The sequence below is a fragment of the Ostrea edulis genome, chromosome 8 (genome assembly GCF_947568905.1).
Source record: "Ostrea edulis chromosome 8, xbOstEdul1.1, whole genome shotgun sequence".
Taxonomy (NCBI): domain Eukaryota; kingdom Metazoa; phylum Mollusca; class Bivalvia; order Ostreida; family Ostreidae; genus Ostrea; species Ostrea edulis.
The window spans coordinates 62,512,575-62,534,136 of NC_079171.1; the positions used below are offsets into that span (position 1 = coordinate 62,512,575).

General features: G+C 35.4%; 1 protein-coding gene and 1 long non-coding RNA gene across 2 annotated transcripts in view; both read right to left on the minus strand.

The window, feature by feature from the left end:
• The window catches only part of LOC130049243 (slit homolog 2 protein-like), a 126,702-nt gene that overhangs the window by 79,242 nt on the left and 25,898 nt on the right, over positions 1-21,562 (minus strand). The gene's annotated exons all lie outside the window — the stretch shown is intronic.
• On the minus strand, positions 331-9,372 carry LOC130049244 (uncharacterized). Its single transcript, XR_008797735.1, has 3 exons — positions 9,315-9,372; positions 6,069-6,181; positions 331-4,752 (listed from the first exon to the last, which is right to left on the minus strand). It is a non-coding gene; the product is annotated as an uncharacterized LOC130049244 (long non-coding RNA).

A 21,562-nucleotide genomic window follows, 5' to 3' on the forward strand; every position in this document is an offset into this window, starting at 1 on the left:
ATCTAAATACTATAATATACTCTTTTAACATATTTACATTTAACCCTGGTCACTTTAGCTTCGTATTGGCAATTCGCCAGGTATATTGAGACTTTAAAGACTGCGGAAATTCTACAACATTATGAAATATCTTCACTGTTTAAAAATTGAAGTTTTTCCGAATAAAATGATGTATCATACATGGGGAGTTATTGTTAATTATGTCTTGAAATGAGTGAACAAAAATTGCTCTCTTCACATCACTGTTTCCAGCAGAGTTCTTCCCCTTGGTAAATTTGAAAATTGAAATAAAGTCCCAGAATTGAGTGAAAAACACATAATTTTGATTCCCAATAATATTACCAAATTGTATTTAAGAAATCTGATGTGAAACAAGAGACCCATGGGCCACATCGCTCACCTGAGTCACCTTGGCCCATATCTGAAGACTTTCCATATATATTTGCATGTAAAACCTTAGTCCCTATTATGACCCAAACCACCCTTTGCAAACTTGAATCTACACTATGTCAGAAAGCTTTCATGTAAATGTAAAACTTTGACCCCCCCCCCTTACTTGTGGCCCCATCCTAACCCCCGGGGGCCATCATTTGAACAAACTTGAATCTGCATTATGTCAGAAAGTTTTCTTGTAAATATCAGCTTTTCTGACTCGGTGGTTATTGAGAAAAAGATTTTAACTATATATTTGTATGTAAAACTTTGATCCCCCTTGTGGCCCCATCCTACCCCCGGGAGCCATGATTTGAACAAACTTGAATCTGCATTATGTCAGAAAGTTTTCTTGTAAATATCAGCTTTTCTGACTCAGTGGTTATTGAGAAAAAGATTTTAACTATATATTAGTATGTTAAACTTTGATCCTCTATTGTGGCCCCATCCAACCCCCGGAGCCCATGATTTGAACAAACTTGAATCTGCATTATGTCAGGAAGCTTTCATGTAAATCTCAGCTTTTCTGGCTTAGTGGTTCTTGAGAAAAAGATTTTTAAAGTTTTTCCCTATATATTTGTATGTAAAACTTTGATCCCCCCTTGTGGCCCCATCCTACCCCCGGGGGCCATGATTTGAACAAACTTGAATCTGCACTATGTTAGAAAGTTTTCTTGTAAATATCAGCTTTTCTGACTCAGTGGTTATTGAGAAAAAGATTTTAACTATATATTTGTATGTAAAACTTTGATCCCCCTTGTGGCCCCATCCTACCCCCGGGGGCCATGATTTGAACAAACTTGAATCTGCACTATGTCAGAAAGTTTTCATGTAAAAATCAGCTTTTCTGGCTTAGTGGTTCTTGAGAAGAAGATTTTTAAAGTTTTTCCCTATATATTTGTATGTAAAACTTTGATCCCCCCGTTGTGGCCCCATCCTACCCCAGGGGCCCCATGATTTGAACAAACTTGAATTTGCATTATGTCAGGAAGTTTTCATGTAAATCTCAGCTTTTCTGGCCTAGTGGTTCTTGAGAAGAAGATTTTTAAAGTTTTTCCCTATATATTTGTATGTAAAACTTTGATCCCCTCTTGTGGCCCCATCCTACCCCTGGGGGGCCATGATTTGAACAAACTTGAATCTGCAATATGTCAGGAAGCGTTCAGGTAAATTTCAGCTCTACTGGTCCAGTGGTTCTTGAGAAGAAGATTTTTAAATGACTCCACCCTATTTTTGCATTTTTGTGATTATCTCCCCTTTGAAAGGGACATGGCCCTTCATTTGAACAAACTTGAAAGCCCTTCACCCAAGGATGCTTTTGGCCATGTTTGGTTGAATTTGGCCCAGTGGTTCTGGAGAAGAAGTCAAAAATGTGAAAAGTTTAACAAACAGACGGACGGACAGACAGACGACGGACAAAAAGTGATCAGAATAGCTCACTTGAACCTTCGGTTCAGGTGAGCTAAAAACACAAACTGAAATGGCCTCTAAGGATGTTAACATGAGCAATCATGGAGAGCCTATCTTTTCTGTTATTTCAAGTCAATCAAACTTCAGGGTTCGAAATTAACTTTTTCAAGCACTAGTCCGTACGGACTAGTCACTGTTGATGTTCACTAGTCCGCAAAGCATTTCACTAGTCCGTCCAGTATATCATAAAATGATCTTCATTTAAATCAAACCAAACACATCACAGTTGCAAACAATTCAATTTCTGACACCTACAGAAGAAAAAGAGACCAACATATTTTATTTCACATTCAAAATCTTCAGAAGCATACAATATTAACCTCCGAGTTAATCCTTTTATAAACGTCCATAAGTGCGTTCGAGATCGATGTTCCTGTTGTTTTGGTGCTCAGATTTTAGAGTCACAGGAGTTCGAAATTTTATCAATAAAGTCAATAAAATTCACTCGATTGACCAAGTCATGAGCTATAGTGTTATGAACTACTGTGTTAGAGTCGCGAATGACGAGAACATGTGCGCACAAACGTGCATGTTCTCAAACCACACTACTTGCAATTCTTACACCTAGAACACGTTCTCGTGATGTGTACTCGGCGTTCGGAATCGGCAGGAATTTGACAATGTGTGCACGTTCGAAGAACGGCGGTCTTGAACGTACTCCATGTGTTTGGAAGATCAGGATGTCATAGTCATGCAAACACTTGACCATGCAGGTAATCAAACATAAGTTCAAACATCTAAGAGACTCAGACAAATCTTCCTAAAAATCTTTACCACATTGAAGATTGATTTCCGGATTTTCACTAGTCCGTACGGACTAGTGCTATAGAGAGTTCACTAGTCCGACACGTTTTTTACTAGTCTCGGACTTACGGACATGAGTTAATTTCGAACCCTGAACTTATTTCAATAAGGAATTTGCCCTAAAAATTGCTTTGTCTATAATATCACATCTTTAATAATGACTTTGATATCCTACTTTTACCTAATAAGTAAATGTAGGCCAAAATAAGAGAGGGGAGTGAGAGGAAATAAATTTGCCAAGGACAATAACTCTATAAAAAAAAAAAAAAAAAAAAAAAAAAAACAAGAGCAAGCATCCCAATCAATGATGACATCATAACTGTCTATTGTGACGTCATAATTGAGCTAGTTTGTGTAGATGAAATACTGGGAAACAGTGATGAGTGAGTTAATAAATCCTACCGCAAAACGAAGGGGGAGGAAGAGGAAACATTTTAACTTTGATTTAAATAACACCTTTTGGAAGAATAGAAAAACAAATCATTCCCTTTCCATCAGCGAAGTCGGAGGTAGTAATCCAATTGTACGCCCCTCACACTCCCTCCATCAGGGAATCAACTTCAATGGAGGGGAAACAAACATTGCTGCCCCAATGCTTCTGCGGCCGGCTGGTCCATCCAGCCAGAGGACATCTGAAGATCCATCGAATTTCCAAGAAAACCAGATCATCAATCTGGAAAAAACGAATATCTGTTTCAAATTTTTTTTAGACAATCATGACTTTGGAATTTGTAAAAAACCGAAAATGAAATTAGAAATCTCACAGACATCCAACTTGGGGACATCTGCTTAAACTGTAAATATGAGACTGATATGGCGAGCCTTTATGACAAAGGCAAAAACCATAAATGTCTCATGCACTCTGCTCTGGTACTGCCAATGCTAAAAACGAAAATGGGCCCATCTGATGTTCAGTTCCTCCTGGCTTGTTTAAACGTGAAGCCGCCATTATTGAAAACTTCAAACAGAGTTTTAAGTGAAGCAGCTGACATAGCGAAGGAGGAAAACAAGAAATCGATGCTGAAAATCAAGATTACATAAGAAGAGTTCAGGAGTTCAAAGGCCAAGGCAATAAAGTGGACCTACAAATGGACACTTCCTACAACAACCGGATACAGTCTGGGATGGAAGCTGGAACAATGTCCATTACTCCTGTAGCCGAATGTTGCACAAGCCGCAAACTTGTTGTAGCATTGAACATTTGCAACAAGACATGCACCAGGAGGGGCAAATGTGATCATCAGGGCTGTTCAAAAAATTACGCCACTGATAAATCTATTGCCTCTTCTGAAGGCTATTCGGCCAAAGTCAATCTGAACTCATATCAAATTGAAAATATTTTGTCAATCAGGTCAGTGACCAATGTGGTAAAGTTGAGAAAGTGGTGAGAGAATTCTCACCATCTATCTCACATTTCCACTGCCTGATTCATAAATTAAGAAATTTGCAAAAAAATTGCAAAACTTAAAATTAAAATCATTCATTGATGGGCTGGACAGTGACACATTTTGCAGACATGTCTCCCGAGCAATAAGGTCACGGCTTTACTTTGAAATTATTCGTTGGAAGAAATCAATTTCAACACGCTTCCTCCAGAAAATAAAGCAAGCAGCTATAAACATTGTACCATGTTTCACTGGAAATCACCAACTATGCTCAACTGTTTCGGTATTTTGTCGTGTGTCTACATTGCAGAAAGTGTTAAGAAGTCTTCCTCGGCATCAATATCTCGTACTGACACCAAACGATGAAGAGAAGTTAATATCACAACTTACCCGTTTCGCCGATTTAACTAGCATGAGCAAATTTAAGCAACTTACTAATACCAATAAAGTGGAATCTATTCACCACCGTTGCTTCACAGTGGCTCCAAAGAACACTAATTGGCCCAAGAACTTCGAAGGACTATGTCATTCGGCCATTCATTCCGACACAAAATGTACAGGAAGGTCGACCTCCATTCTGGCTAAACGGCTGGGCATCAGGTATGGCTCGAAACACCCTTTACAGTCTCCACATGTCCCGTCTCGACTGCCTTGCCAAGTACTATAAAGAAAGGCAAAGTAGGAAGAAAGTCAAACAGAGACAATTTCATGCCAGAATGCGAAGGACATACCGAAAAGTTTTTGAAAAATCAGTGTTCTCCAATGGTACAGTGGATCACACATACTGGAGGAATCCTTATGCAACATGAAATGAATTTTGTTAATAAAAATGAATAAAAATTGAAACATTTTGGAGCTTTTTCATTTCTTGTTTCTTTTTGACAGACAGACAGACACAGACACACACAGAATGCTGTGTAGTGCAAGGAGAAATGATACAAGTTAGTAGTGTAAACAAACAAAACAGAATACTGAATTCAGAAATAATCACAGCAATTGGAAAGTGTAATTTACCATAACTCGAACATGCAAACACCTAAAATCTGCAATTCTCATATCCGGAATGACCCAAACATGTGTTGCGTAGAACACAAGATGTCCAAGATAAATTTATAGGAGCAGGTTCTAGAGTCAGGTGGTCCACATTGACACACAATTTATTGTGACACAAGCATGTGTGGATTGAGCCTGGGTAACCCTTGCCTAATAAAATAAGACAGCCGGTGTGCGACAAGTTTCCGCCTCTTACCACGCAACACAATTTGTAGATAACCATACCCGTCACGAGACACTGATCCAGTCCATAGATGACACAGATCATCATCAGCATGATGAAAAACTTTTGCAGAAAATTTACTACTGAGAAAAAATTTCTCGCGTTGAGTCAAGACCAATGCTGAAAATATTTCAGACATAGTATACTTACTAAACGATGACCTTCAATTTCAAAATGATCGATAATATTGAGTATTAACTTCATATTTAAAGCATAAACATCATATTTATAGACAAAAAACCCCAATATTCTTTGGAGAAATCCAAGGTTCATGGTGACTTGTGCTTAAGGCCAAACTACCAGAAAATGGAGGAAAATTCGCCTCCATGAGACCATTTTTTTAAATTTCATATTTTGTTACCATGGCAACCAATTTTTTCACATAATGTATATGCATCTTGAAAGTACACATATGAAAGATTTTGAAGGTCCATGATGACACCTGCTGCTAGCCTGGTAATGGGTTGAAATACAATCAAGCACCTGTCATCCTGAGAGTAAAATGTCACCAAAAATGACGATAATCGACCCATTTTCAAACCCTCGTGATTCCCAAAAAAAAAATTGCACAGTATATTAACAGGTTTCAACTTTTAGCAAAAATCCTAACATTTCCAACAAGGCCAAATTTGCAATAGGGGTCCTTGATTCCTTTTCGAGATATTTTGCATCAAAGATGTATCATGCTGTTTTCAACTTACCATTTAAAGTGAAAGTAGAAGTACCCATCTTCAAGTCAAACTCTCCTACATCTCACAGTCACAGTTTCGAATCCCATTAAAAGGCACCAGATCAATGTACAATGGTCACCTCCCTATATTAATACAGATGTCAATAACAATGAAACTATTTAAATTCTATAAAATACTCTTTTAACATATTTACATTTTAACCCTGGTCACTTTAGCTTCGTATTGGCAATTCGCCAGGTATATTGAGACTTAATGCTTTAGTAATAGTTCAACTTTACGTTCTTTTAAGCGCAAGTATGACTTAGATTTCCTCAGTGTCTAATCAAACAGTAAAAAGTTATCTGATTGGATAATACCGTTAAATTGCAATTTCAATGCGCACGGACTGGAGATGCCACGGAAAAAAATTCTTAAGCCTGACAAAGGGCAAACTTACATTAATTTTTGCCTTAATAATCAGCCAATACTGGCAGTAGACAATGCAGGAGCAGAAGGAGACGATGACGTGGACAATCACGATGAGAATCCTTACTTTAGGCCAAAATTAAAAATAGCTTTGTTTCCCGCACCCGACTGACTGTGTGAAAACGTTGCGACCGAATTTTTTTTTCTTCGGTCATTGGACGTTCTTTTTTTTTTTTAAACCGGATCTTGACCGGAATCGTTCTGTATATTATTTTGAGCCTTGGAGTTATTTCCCTTGTACAGAATTCTGTGGATAACCGGAACTACTCGGCTATTTCCAACACACAAAGTATGGACAAAAGCGGAGTTGCTCCGAAAGAGAAATTTTTACGACCAAACAGTCATAATTTGAAAACATGGCGAAGTTCGCCGTGTTTTCTGTCACAATTTTTAGGGACGACCGTGAGATCGTAACCAAAACTATTCGAAAGATAGATCTGAGCAATACATCGGAAAACGTCCTTTCATCGTTTAAATGTTTATACGAAATCCGTTTAACATTATAAATTTATACGCAATCTTTATAGCACTGTAACGTTAACAAATATTTACTACCATAACTAAAAGTTTCTTATCGTATATGCTTACAAACCCTTACAACATCTAAACTTACAACATATAAATTTACAAACATTAATAATTATTATATTAAACTTAATTTTACAGCATTCTAATGAACTTTTGGCATTAAATAACGTATGGACTCCGTGGCCGAGTGGTTAGAGCGTTGGGCTCAAGATCACACGGCCTACCATCTATATGTGCGCGGTTACGAATCCTGCTTACGCCCCCCCAAAAATTCTTTCTTTCTTTCTTTCCCTCCTTTCTCTTTATATGAATACGGATATGTCCATATGTATGGATTACAATTATTATTATATTATGTGTATATATCTGTGCATATGTAAATGTGTGTTTATATGTAAATTATTATGCTGTAATATCACGGGTATACATTAATTTTAAAATCAATTATTATAGCCATTAATATAGTCATTAATTAGTCTATGTCATACTAATTTGTTATATGAATTCATTAACTTTTTTTACTTTATTATTTTATTACGATATACATCTTTAGTTTACATACATAATACATACTATCGAATAAGAGTTAGGGAACCATGTCGTGCTATATTAGCTGGATCTAGCTACAGAAACATGGTACAGGGTATGAGGTGTAGCACCTGATGATGACCTCAAAATTCTTGCCTAATGACGATCTCAAAATTGTTGTATGGCATAATTTATGATTAATAACTAATAACTAGTAGCACTCTATTATCAAAATTTTCTTTGGCGACCCTACCCTAATTCTTTTCTGTATATATTTTAGTTATTTCATATGTATATACATACCTACATCCCTATTACTATTTCCTGTTACTAATATTACTAATTATTACCTTCTATTAAAATCCAAATAAATATTAAATATTCTGTTATTTATAAAAAAATATAATATATTAAACATAAATTATTAAATAAATCAAATAAAAATTATTATAATAAATTTTCTTTATCAATTTTATTACTCATTTATAAGTTACTTCTTTATTTAATTATGATTTATGACATATGACCATATGTATGTGTCCGGCCATCAAAAGACAGTACCACAGTCATTAGTCGTGTTGGTACACGATGGTCCTTATTTATTTATATTTATTTATTTTTAAACCATGCGACAACCCATACGTCCCATACGGAGCATATGTATGTTACTACAAGACACTTCCAACTTCACTATGTTGATGCATTTGGGAGGTGTTGGAGGGTGAGGCTGGATCTCAATGAGATGGATAGTATTATGGCAGATAATACAGTCACCAATCGGTTAACGATATATAGTTAACCAATCCTACGAATATCAAACAAACTACACTGTCATGAAACCATATGAATGCTTTGGACAGACATTCAATTAGGAAAAAAAAATCTACCGACCGACCGACCCATGTTGAAAATGGCGGGTCGGGTGCGGGAAACGAAGATATTTTTAAGGATGGCCTAACAAAACGTAAATTTAACACAAATAATAAATCTAAAGTTATCCACAGCATTACAGTCTGTCAGTAGTGTTTAAATTATAATTTACTGGTCTCTCGGGCTTGTCATTTTAAAATGTCTCATAAAAATTTTAATTTGGCGCATTCATTTTTGAAATGTCACATTGACACTAGCTGGTAACGCGCCATTGTCACATTAAGCAATTTGCTTATCCCAATCATTGTACTTCCTCAACCACAATACTGTCCTCACCCCCTCGAACGCCTGGCATGCTAAACACTGGTGGTCTAAATGGAGTTACAAATCCAAAGAGCTGGTCCACCCTGTCAGGCTGAGAGCCCCCCCCCCCCCCCCCCCCCCAGGACACCCATTCCGCTCATGAGCCTGGGACTCCCCCTCCCCCGACCAAATGACCATTGCTTTTGACTCATACTGGTATTGTTCCTGCCTGACAACTTTGAACAAATGCAAATAAATAATGCTGTACTATGGGCCTAGCACAAGATCAGATCAACAGGAAAATGAATAAGTGAAATTACATAAATTTGCTCATACTAAATTCACAACGACTCATTTAATGCTTAAAAGATTAATTAAATCAAAATTGATTACATGTGGCCAAACCGCGCGGTGTCCCCTAGGCACCGCTTCGGTCTCAAAAGACCGCCAGATATCCTACCGGCGACGCCAATAAAGTGATTTCCCCAAACAGTAAAAACAACTAAATCACCTTAGGTAGGAATCATATATAATAGATCACTGATCCAACAATAAACTTACAATATACACAATACTCTGATATGCCGTCCAACTCGTGGGAACACGCGGGAAGAGAGAGAGAGATAAATGGGCATCCGAGCCCGAGCTTAAATATAAAATATTGGCAGTTGACTGTTGGCTGTCGTATATGGAATTCCATATTATGATTTTTCTTTTTTTATTATTATGTTCCCCAAACAAAGTTTGGGAACATATTGTTTTTACTCTGTTTCTTATTATTATTATTATTATTATTATTCTTTTTCTCCGGTACTTTTTTGTCCGGTAGTGTTCTCAGAAACTACAAAAGGGATCGATATGAAACTTTCCAGGATGATAGTATAGCGTTTGTAGATGTGCATAGTGATAGTCATTTTGTTTGCACGTGCATGCACGCGCGCGCACGTGCATTGCAATTTTGGTACAAAAAATGGAAAATCAGAATATTGAAGGAAGCGATATAAAACCTAAATAGGATGATAGTATATCATTTGTACATATGAAAAATAATAGTTATTTTGTCAGCACGCGCACGCATGCGCGTGCACGCGCATTCCAAAATGTGTACACTAACTTTGGAATCAGTCTAACTTTTTTGTTGTTCATTGAAATGGCTTGAAATTCATATCATAGGTAGATATTGAGACCCTTAACTGATTTACATAGTCAAAATTACCAATTTGCACGCGCATGCACGTGCGCTTCATTTTGATTGGATAATACTAAAATGTTTGTAACTATCTTATTTATGAAGCGAATGAGATGATATTCACAGCATAAGTAGACAATATGTGTATCTATATATTGGTGTAATAAAAAAATGCCAACGTACACGCGCATGCGCGTGCAACGTTTTTTAAATGTTCAATTTTTAAAGGACGATAAGGTTTTTGTTTTTCATCAAATTCTATTGATATTAATGGTTTAGATGTGTCTTGGTACTCCTTACAAATTGCTGTGGTTAGAATTACTGCTAAGCACGTGTATGCACGTGTGCTGAATTCTGATTGGACGATTTTAAAATCGCTATAACTTTCTTATATTTGGTGGAAACGTTATGAAATTCATACTGTGGGTATATGATACAAATGCCTGTTGAACGACATCAACAAAAATTCGGAATCGTACACGCGTGCGCGTGCATGCACGTGCAACACTTTCTTTCATTTCTTGGTACTGAAATGACCATATTGAATGTACTACATGTAATTAAAGACTAAAATAAAATGATTTTTTGCTATAGATTTAAAAGGACATCACTTTTTAATTGGGGGAGGTTTGGGGAACATATGTAACGGTCCCCGTTACAATTAGAACTAGTTATTATTATTATTGTAATTTAAATACTTCTGTAAGAATTTTTTTATATATATAAAACCAAGTATTTCATAATCTATGGAATTTTTCCTGTATGTTTCACATCGGAGACGGCTTGAGACAAGTTAACTACTATAAAGGTCGATAAAATATCACAACACACACACATACTTATACAAATATTTATTTATTTTATTTTAGAGGAACAATTAATGATTGTTTTCTCATTATCATTGTTTGCAAGCTTACATTGGCGTTTTGATATTTAGGAATGACACACTAATTAAATCATTGTGATCTTCTACCCACAAGAAAAACTGAGCAGGTAATTGTCTCCTCCTCGTTAAAGATAAAGAAAGCAATACCATCTGCTTGGATCAAACTCATTCTATTCTCACAATTAAAAATTAAAGAGGGATTTAATGAGGAGATGAACAATTTATACTTCTCAAAATTTTAAATATACAAGAAAAAGTCCATGAATTTAATATTAAATACTTGGTTTTATATCAAAACTTCTCATACAAATATTTCAATTACAATAATATGAAATGAAAAAATCGGGTATTTCGGTAGGTTAGGGGGTATTTCGGTGTTTTCTGGGGGTATTTCGGTATATCACGGGTATTTTGGTAATTCTAGTTACTCCTGTTTTGTATATTTTTATTCAACCAACCACAAAGGAGCATTATGATACACAAAGTCCAAACCCAGATAGCATGACTACGTTGGCCCAAAGTTGGCTAATGGTTGGACTGTTGGCGATGGTTGGCGTTGGTTAAACAACGTTGGCCCAACATCGGACCAATGTCAACATATCACGTTCATACTCTGATGCCGGGGTTAGTCGGGAATACAACATTGGGCCAACGTTGTAATATTGTGACGGAGTTTGTTGTCAACACAATGCTGGCCCAACATTGGGCCAATGTCATCTTATCACTTTCATACTCTGGTACAAGGGCTAGTTGGGAATACAATACTGGCCCAACATTGGGCCAACGTTGTAAGATCGTGATGAAATTATGACACACGCACACACAAATGCACATGACTCGCATGTTTTGAAGAAGAGGATGCTGAGTTAATTTAAATATTAAGATTAGTGTAGAATGTATAATTGATTTGAAATATTTATAATTTTTTATAAAATATATACACACATAATTGATTTATTTTATTTTTTTAAAAACATTTTTTAAAAAATAATATACATTCATGCAAATATCGTTAATGCAGGGATACAAATATTAACCTTGCATATCAAAAGAATGAACTCAAAAGAGAAAGCTTTAACACATTGCAAAGATTACATAACTGCTATAAAGTGTTGGATTTAGGAAGCAGATTCTAAGATAAGAGCACATGTACTGACCAGGCAATTAGGACGGAGTTTTTCACAGCTTGAGACTGGCCAGTTTCTATGGTAATCTTGATATCTGATATGTTGGGATGGTCAACCCTGCATCTATTTTACCCGTCCAGCATTCTTATCTCGGAGTTTTACTGAAGAATAACGTGATACAAGGAAAATTTATTCTGGGGAATCGTTTTTATTGTGGATTAAAGTAATACGACCCTCAAATGGTGAATTTTCTTTCTTTTCTTTTTTTTTAAAAAACAACTCTTCTATTAATATTATAAAGCGTTATGAGGAACTTTATTTTCATATCTAAATGACCACTCGCTGTTGGCGTGGTCCGCTAAGTACTGTATTGACCCAATATTGGCAATTTTGAATTACAGGTAAATAATCTTTATCTTGTAATGGCCCAACGATGGGCCTACCGATACATTGCAATTTGCTATGTTGGCCTAATGTTGGCCCAACGATTACATGCATGTGTTACTACGTTGGGCCAACATCGCCCCAACATGTTGGGCCAACAAAGGCCGTCTTTTGCACTTAGACATTGCGCCAACATTGTCCTCCCAACGTTGGGCCAACAAAACCGGTTACATTGGACCAACGTTGTGCCAACGTACGTATGCTATCTGGGAAATCACAGAAACATATATCACGAAGGAAAACAAAGACTGCATGATGAACAGAGAATTAACCATCAAAGCTATCATTTATACATTTTAACACGCACCGTAAACATGTTCATGTAGTACAAGCATAGTAACCATGTTGCCAAACAACTTTTAAAATGCATAGTTTTCTAATAGCTCTTAAGATGCTTCCTGTTATGTAGATTGATCCTCGTGTGATGGCATGGGTTTTATGAAAATCTTTATTGAATTAAACTTTTCGCATTGTAGAACAGTGTATATAGAACTAAGTGAAAATACTGGTATTGATACATATCTGTTCTACAATGCGCAAAGTTTATTAATACCAGTATATCGCTTAGTTCTATAGGATAAATAAGACGACACACTGATATAGATATATATTGACGATCAGGCCCATTGTCATCAAATACAAGTAGGAAATGCTCAGGATACAGGATTTTGTACAGTGACCATGCATTTATTCTGGAGCTTCGGGAGGGGGAGGGGAGATAAGCGGCTCCCGACCCCCCCCCCCCCCCCCCCCCGGCCTATTGGGGGTAGTCTTTAAATCAGCTTTTCTTATTTCTTTGCAAATCAGGTCTGGGTATGGCGAAATTAACACAAGCATGTAAAAACTGCATGTAAATTAGTTTGCATCACATTCATTTTATTTATTTATTTTGGGGAAATTGATTTAATAATCTACATATTGAATAATAAATTTAATAATCTACATATTGAGTTTAGATAATCATGTTTCAAAGCCACTGTGTATGTGTATCAAAATTTAATTTCAGTCTCGATGAAGGCTAACAATAGAATCTTCTTGATAATCACTTCATTTCATTCCACAACTGATCTGATGCTAGTGTGTTTCCGTGAGATAGTAGAAAATGTCGGATTTAATTGCTTGCTAAACCAGTACGGATAACGAGGCGCAGATTTTTTCCCCCCGAGTAATTTTAGATTGGTTTTGTGTAGTAGATAACTGCACTTTCATAGAGCCTTACAGGTCGATTATTAAATGAAATTCAATGTGCACTCACTCATTATATGTAGAATATTATATTCTTATACAGGTTCACCCTATACCATTTCTTAAATCTTGAAGTTTTTGTAAAATAAAAAGAAAATAAATTGTTTTCCTAGCATCAATGAAAAAAACTAATCATTTGGGAGGTCAAATTTAAGATTACGGCTTCTTTAATGTGATTAATCTTAGCGTCTGTACGAAAAAAGGGGGTCGGGGTGGTGGTGGTGGTGGTGGTGGGGGGGGGGGGGGGGGTCAGCTGAGCCCATGCAAAGGAAATTCCACAATAGACTGTTTAATTGTTACTTTTTAACAAGAAGATTTTGACTAAGTCCTCAAAAGTTCTCAAAAATTCAGATTAAATAACTATTCATACATGTGCATCATATGCAGATCATTTTATGTTAAACAAACTCTCCCATTAATCAGAACCTAGTATCTCCAAAGAGCAGATGCGTTTGTACGAAGTGGAAAATCCTGATTCATTAGAAAATATTTGTTAGAATTTATGTGACACATAGACGTGTTGAGCCGAATGTTCAGGTTATCTGACCTATTTTACGTTGGCCAAGTTAACGCACTACACATCTCTCGTGTATTACACAAGTAAACCTTTTCGCCATAGTAATTGTGAGAATTTCCACAAAGCAGTTCACTGGTATTAAAATCGAGGAAATGAAAATATGTAGTCCTTTTCGTCAAAAACAAATCTTATTCTTATGACAAAGATATAAACTGGAATTATTTTTGTTTGCTTTTTCTTTCTCCCCTACCTTTTTAAAAAGAAAATGTTTTATAATTGTGTTACTCTAAAACATGAATCACAATAAACTTATAATATCGATTATGGAAATAAAATATTCTTTGTTACATGTACCTAATAAAGGCTTATTTACTTATCTTGGAAATTGTTTTTTTTGATAAGAATATTTGGAAAGGTTCACCGGTTCTTTGAATATGCCTGTTGGTCATTCTATGAAACTGGAGAAAATGAGGAAGTCTCCTTTTAATATATATTTTCTTAGTATTAATGATGTAAAAAGATGTAAAATTGAATGTCTTAAAACTTTTTAAAAAGTTGCATAGATTTATGCATCGAAATGGGACAAAGATGGGTGCATGTGACATAAATCGGAATAAATTACAGTATTCCATTTGTATCGGAATGCATGTTTTTAATTCTCACCATATGCAGAAATATTAAACTGTAATTTACTATAAAATCATTCATAAAATTCAATGTATTCATGACAAAAATATGAATTAAGATTTCGCCGTTTAAAATTAATTGTCATCAACATATTACTTCTAATCTACGAATTAACATTGAAAATCGAGTTGATTTTTAAAAAAGTCATTACATTTGTCCCATCTTTAATCACCAGTATGAAAGAATGAGCTCTCTACAGAAACTACTGGTGCAAATATAAAATTCCGTTAATTAATTGGTAATAAAACAAGAGGTCCATTAATCACAAGGCTCATCTAAGCCACTATGGCTATGTATGCTGTTTTTCACCAGCAGGTTCTTTTTTCTATAATATTAATCCTATGTAAAAATCTGATCAGATATTCTGGCTCCACCCTACCCCGGGAGTCATGATTTGAACAAACTTTATCTTCACTATCTGAGGATGCTTGCATAGTAACAGAGGGCAAATCCCTCTCATGACCCGAAGGGCGAAGAATTGTATTGGTATTAGTATACACGATGAGAGAATTTAGAACGCATTGTGATGTGATGGCCCTATATGGGCAGTGAGAGCGGAACTAGGTTACGAAGGTAACACATATATACATGTTTAGAAGGAAAATATGGGAAACTATGGAAAAAATCAAACATATCTATGGAATTTGACAATTTTGGTCAAATTAGCATCGATTCGAATGCAAGCATGAGGGCATGTATTTCCTCTCTCGTCTACCCAAGATATGTTACATGAATTCCATATAAGCATGCATACTATATTTTCTCTATCATATAGACCTATTAACTTCTAGATTGTACCATGTCTCCTACGTTTATAGATTTGCTAAACACCGACGTTAAATATTACATCAATTGCGTTATAAATACTCTCATCATTGGTACTGATACCAATACCTTTTGCTTCACCCTCAAACACGATCACGTCGTTAGACATATGACTATTAAATCATGCATGTGCTGTTCTTGAGAAGATTATCTTTTTTTTATTTCGTGAAACTTTAATCTTCTAGTTTTGCCCAATACCATTCCTTGGGGGTGGGGGTGGGTTGGGGTATCACGATTCAAGGAAACTTGAATCTACATTTCCTGATGATGCTTCCACATGTATAGGAGTTATGAGCTTGATCATGCACTGTTCGTTATCTTCATCTTTCATCCATCTGACTAATCATGTCTTTGCTCTTCTTCAGACAATTACTAGTATATAGAGATTTTCTTATATACATGCAATCTATGCAAAATTTTGATCACATTGTGGACTAACTCCGCCCGAGGGGTCATGATTGGAACAAACTTGAATCTACACTACATCAGGGTGTTTACATATTAATATGACTAAACATTCCAACCTGTTATTGGTAAGAGAATTTTTTCTTTATATTCTTATGCAAAACACCTATTGCTTATTGTGGCCCACTCAACCCCAGGATTTAGATTTGAACAAATATGAATTTACACAATGTAAAGAAGCTTACACATAAGGCTCAACCTTGCAGACAAGATAGTGAAGAAAAACAAGGCTTAGAGAGTGTGATTCCAGCTTGAATTTCTTAAACGTAAAGTGCAACAATAAATATTTGTATAAGATTCAACTGATCTATGAATTAAGGGACAAAGTAGAGCATAGTTCATTAATATCAATCGTTGGCCAACCAAACTTTCAATTTCCTGATTAATTTTATTTTAAGGATAGAAATATTATGTACACGCAAAGTGGAAGTCAAGACGATGGGAACTCAATTTTTGACATCCTGAAACTGTATCTGAAGGGAACTGTTTGTCGACTTCATTGCTCTTTTTCACGGTACAGAAAACAGCTGTTATTCATACAAATGGATGAATGCGTAATGTCAATCTCATTTCTTGACCATTGTGAGTAGTTGGATTTTGGCACAATTAATAGAATGTCATTCAACACTGAATTTTGTCATTCTGGAATTATTCATTCTGGAATTATTCTCGAAGACTGCCTGCTGCATATAAGACCTAAGGAAGTATGATTCGATCAGCATAGAGATAGAGTTCGCAAATGTAAGGTGCAATCAACAACTGTCTGTATGAGATTCAACCGACCTATGAATAAGAGGACAAAATGGAGCCTATTGCACCTCAATACGAATAGCAAATTGGCCAACCAGCAGCCTCCATTTTTCATTAGAATTATTTTCAGGATAGAAATATCCCGTACACACCATGTCAATACAATGAGAATTGTAATATTTTGATAACTTGAAACTGTGTGTTCTCTGGAAAGGTAATGCCTCTTAACTTTCTTGTTTTTCCCTGTGTTGAAAATGCCTCATAAGCATACGAATCCATGGCTGAATGTATAATGCCATTCTCATGTTCTGACCAATGTACATACATTGATGTAAGTAGTTAGATTTTGGCAGAATTGATAGACTGTCATTATATACTTTCTACATTCTTAAGTTCTGGACTGATATTTTCTCCAAAACTGCCTGCTTCACATGGGTGCAAAGACTGTGAAGGCAAATAAGGCCTAGGGAAGTTTGATTTTAGCATGGATTTCTCCAATGCAATTTATCAATATTAGTAGGGAATTTCACTGAAATTTTGATGAGAGCACAGATAGGAGAATATCATATCAATTCTAATGCTAAAGTGGTCAACTAACATATTTCATTTCCCATCATTCGCACAGATGGCTGAATGTGTAGTGCCATTCTCATGGTTTGACCATTGCTTATTGATGTGAGAAGTTAGATTTTTGCAAAATTGATAGAATTTCATTCAACAATCTCAGTATTTGTTGAATTTTTTGTTTAAACTTGCCTGCTTCACAGAAGTGCAAAATTGTGAAGTGTGCATGATTCCAGCAGAGACTTTTCCCGTTTAAAGTGCAATCAACAATTATATGTACGGGATTCCACTGAAATAGGAATATTTATCATCACTTTTAATGCTATATGGTCAACCAACAGAAGAATCTTCACAACTGCCATCTTTAGATTCATTGATGTTGACGATACTTTTGATCAATAATTTTTATTGTAAAATCGAAAGAAAAAGACTTTTGATTATAATATTTACACAAAACAAGATTTTCATTCGAATATAAAATTCATCTAAATTTCTCTGTTTAAGTTTTGTCATAGTGTTGATTTTGTTGTTCTTTTACCGTAGGTCAAGGAGGAGGTACCTTCATCGAGGTGATGGAGTACAAACTGTGAATTATTAGTAAGAAGGAAACGACAATAAATCGATTTTTTTCTCTCGATATTACCGTAAGAGAAAGTATTTCGCTTGTTTACAAAGGAACAGTTAATTGTTTTGAAATCAACACTTGACCCCCAAACCCCAGGCATAATGCAACCACCAGCTGGTCCCATGTGCTTAGTAATTTGTACCTCACATGTATGTTATCAATCTACCAAGAACTGATGGGCAAAATGACCCGGCTTGAAAGGCTGTGAAACACAGCTATTACACAAATTTTATATGATAATTGTTATAATAAATAAATGCAATATGTACAATATATATATTTAGTGGTATAATAGCATGATTAGGCGTTAGTCTGCATGACCATCTATTAGCTCACTTCTGTATGACTGACTTTATTTGTCTCATGGGATCTTCTAATGAAGTGAGCTCCAGATCATCAAGTTCTTGAAGGAAAGTTTGTGTTACATTCCTAACTTCAGAGATAACACAGGTGGCATGCATAATGCCATTACAGCACAAGTGTTCCAATAAACTTTTATCTGCTAAACCTGGGAAACAGGAAATAGGAGTGACTCAATTATAGAAGTCATGAAAGGTTAATAGAGTTTTGGGAGTAAAAAAGCTAATGCTGAATAAGATATCAATTTCAGTTAATGCATGAGTTGCAGGTATATTGTGATACAGAGATATAATATACGGCTTTGTTTCACCATACAGTGTTATACAGTGTTACAGTAACATACATGTCTATGTCATGTCTATTGTAAGAAAAGCTACTGTAAGTGTTTAGCAAGACCTTAACAGTAGGTTTTCACTGAAACTAAAACATATGATTAAATATGAATTGATGCATTTGTGCATCCTGTGAAGTAATATGTGAACACTTCAAATTAACAAAAAATAAATCTCAGATCTCCTTTTAATTAGAAAAAGCCATCACATAAAGTTTAGCAATATCAAATGCTGATATCACTTTGTAATGCTATTAATAAAGAAATGTTAATTCTCAAATAATATAATATAATTTACAAAATTATTAAATGTGAAATGAAATTTGACAAACTACCTGTTGCGACTAATGCGAATAAAGACTAATTTAATGTTTTCGGTCTCAATTCTACACAAATAAAATGTAAAGTGCTCGTCATTTCTGAATTGGAGAAAATGCAGTTCGTTCATGGGCTGCCATACTGTTGGAAAAGGAGACCAAATGTAAATTCTTAGAGAATTTGTATCAATTCAATGTACTGATTCTAAATCTGAATGAACATTCTTCCTGTGTATGTGCATACAAACTGTGCTCTCCTGTAAACAAGAACTTAATTGAGCTGAAAATGGCAGTCCCAATAAGAACACTAATTTGGATTTTTCTTAGAGGATGTGCAGTTTTTGTGGGTGATTAAGGTGGAAAATGTCTCAATATATCTAAATAAACTAATATCTGAGGGGGAAAAAATTATCTTCGACAAAAATTAAGGCGATTATGTCTCTGCATCATGTCGAAAACCCTTAATCGTCTTTATTTCAGTCGCAATCTGATTTTTCAACAAACTACCTGTTGTGACTGATGCGAATAAAGACTAATTTAATGTTTTTGGTCTCAGTTCTACACAAATAAAATGTAAAGTGCTCGTCATTTCTGAATTGGAGAAAATGTAGTTCGTTCATGGGCTGCCATACTGTTACGAAAGGAGACCAAATGTAAATTCTTAGAGAATTTGTATCAATTCAATGTACTGATTCTAAATCTGAATGAACATTCTTCCTGTGTATGTGCATACAAGCTGTGCTCTCCTGTAAACAAGAACTTGAGCTGAAAATGGCAGTCCCAATAAAAACACTAATTTGGATTTTTTTTAGAGGAAGTGCAGTTTTTGTGGGTGATTAAGGTGGAAATTGTCTCAATATATCTAAATAAACTAATATCTGATGGGAAAAAAATTATGATACACCTTCGACAAAAATTAAGGCGATTATAGGTCTCTGCATCATGTCGAAAACCCTTAATCGGCTTTATTTCAGTCGCAATCTGAGTTTTCAACAAACTACCTGTTGTGACTGATGTGAATAAAGACTAATTTAATGTTTTCGGTCTCAGTTCTACACAAATAAAATGTAAAGTGCTCGTCATTTCTGAATTGGAGAAAATGCAGTTCGTTCATGGGCTGCCATACTGTTACGAAAGGAGACCAAATGTAAATTCTTAGAGAATTTGTATTAATTCAATGTACTGATTCTAAATCTGAATGAACATTCTTCCTGTGTATGTGCATACAAGCTGTGCTCTCCTGTAAACAAGAACTTGAGCTGAAAATGGCAGTCCCAATAAGAACACTAATTTGTATTTTTCTTAGAGGATGTGCAGTTTTTGTGGGTGATTAAGGTGGGAATTGTCTCAATATATCTAAATAATCTAATATCTGAGGGGGAAAAAAATTATGATACACCTTTGACAAAAATTAAGGCGATTATGTCTCTGCATCATGTCGAAAACACTTAATTGGCTATATTTCATTCGCAATATGATTTTTCAACAAACTACCTGTTGTGACTGATGCGAATAAAGACTAATTTAATGTTTTCGGTCTCAGTTCTACACAAATAAAAAGTAAAGTGTTCGTCATTTCTGAATTGGAGAAAATGCAGTTCGTTCATGGGCTGCCATACTGTTACGAAAGGAGACAAAATGTAAATTCTTAGAGAATTTGTATTAATTCAATGTACTGATTCTAAATCTGAATGAACATTCTTCCTGTGTATGTGCATACAAGCTGTGCTCTCCTGTAAACAAGAACTTGAACTGAAAATGGCAGTCCCAATAAGAACACTAATTTGGATTTTTTTTTTAGAGGAAGTGCAGTTCTTGTGGGTGATTAAGGTGGAAATTGTCTCAATATATCTAAATACACTAATATCTGAGGGGGAGAAATTTTTTGATACACCTTTGACAAAAATTAAGACAATTATGTCTCTGCATCATGTCGAAAACCCTTATTCGGCTTTATTTCAGTCGCAATCTGATTTTTCAACAAACTACCTGTTGTGACTGATGCGAATAAAGACTAATTTAATGTTTTCGGTCTCAATTCTACACAAATAAAAAGTAAAGTGCTCGTCATTTCTGAATTGGAGAAAATGCAGTTCATTCATGGGCTGCCATACTGTTATGAAAGGAGACCAAATGTAAATTCTTAGAGAATTTGTATTAATTCAATGTACTGATTCTAAATCTGAATGAACATTCTTCCTTTGTATGTGCATACAAGCTGTGCTCTCCTGTAAACAAGAACTTGAGCTGAAAATGGCAGTCCCAATAAGAACACTAATTTGGATTTTTCTTAAAGGATGTGCAGTTTTTGTGGGTGATTAAGGTGGAAATTGTCTCAATATATCTAAATAAACTAACATCTGAGGGGGAAAAAAATTATGATACACCTTCGACAAAAATTAAGGCGATTATGTCTCTGCATCATGTCGAAAACCCTTAATCGGCTTTATTTCAGTCGCAATCTGAGTTTTCAACAA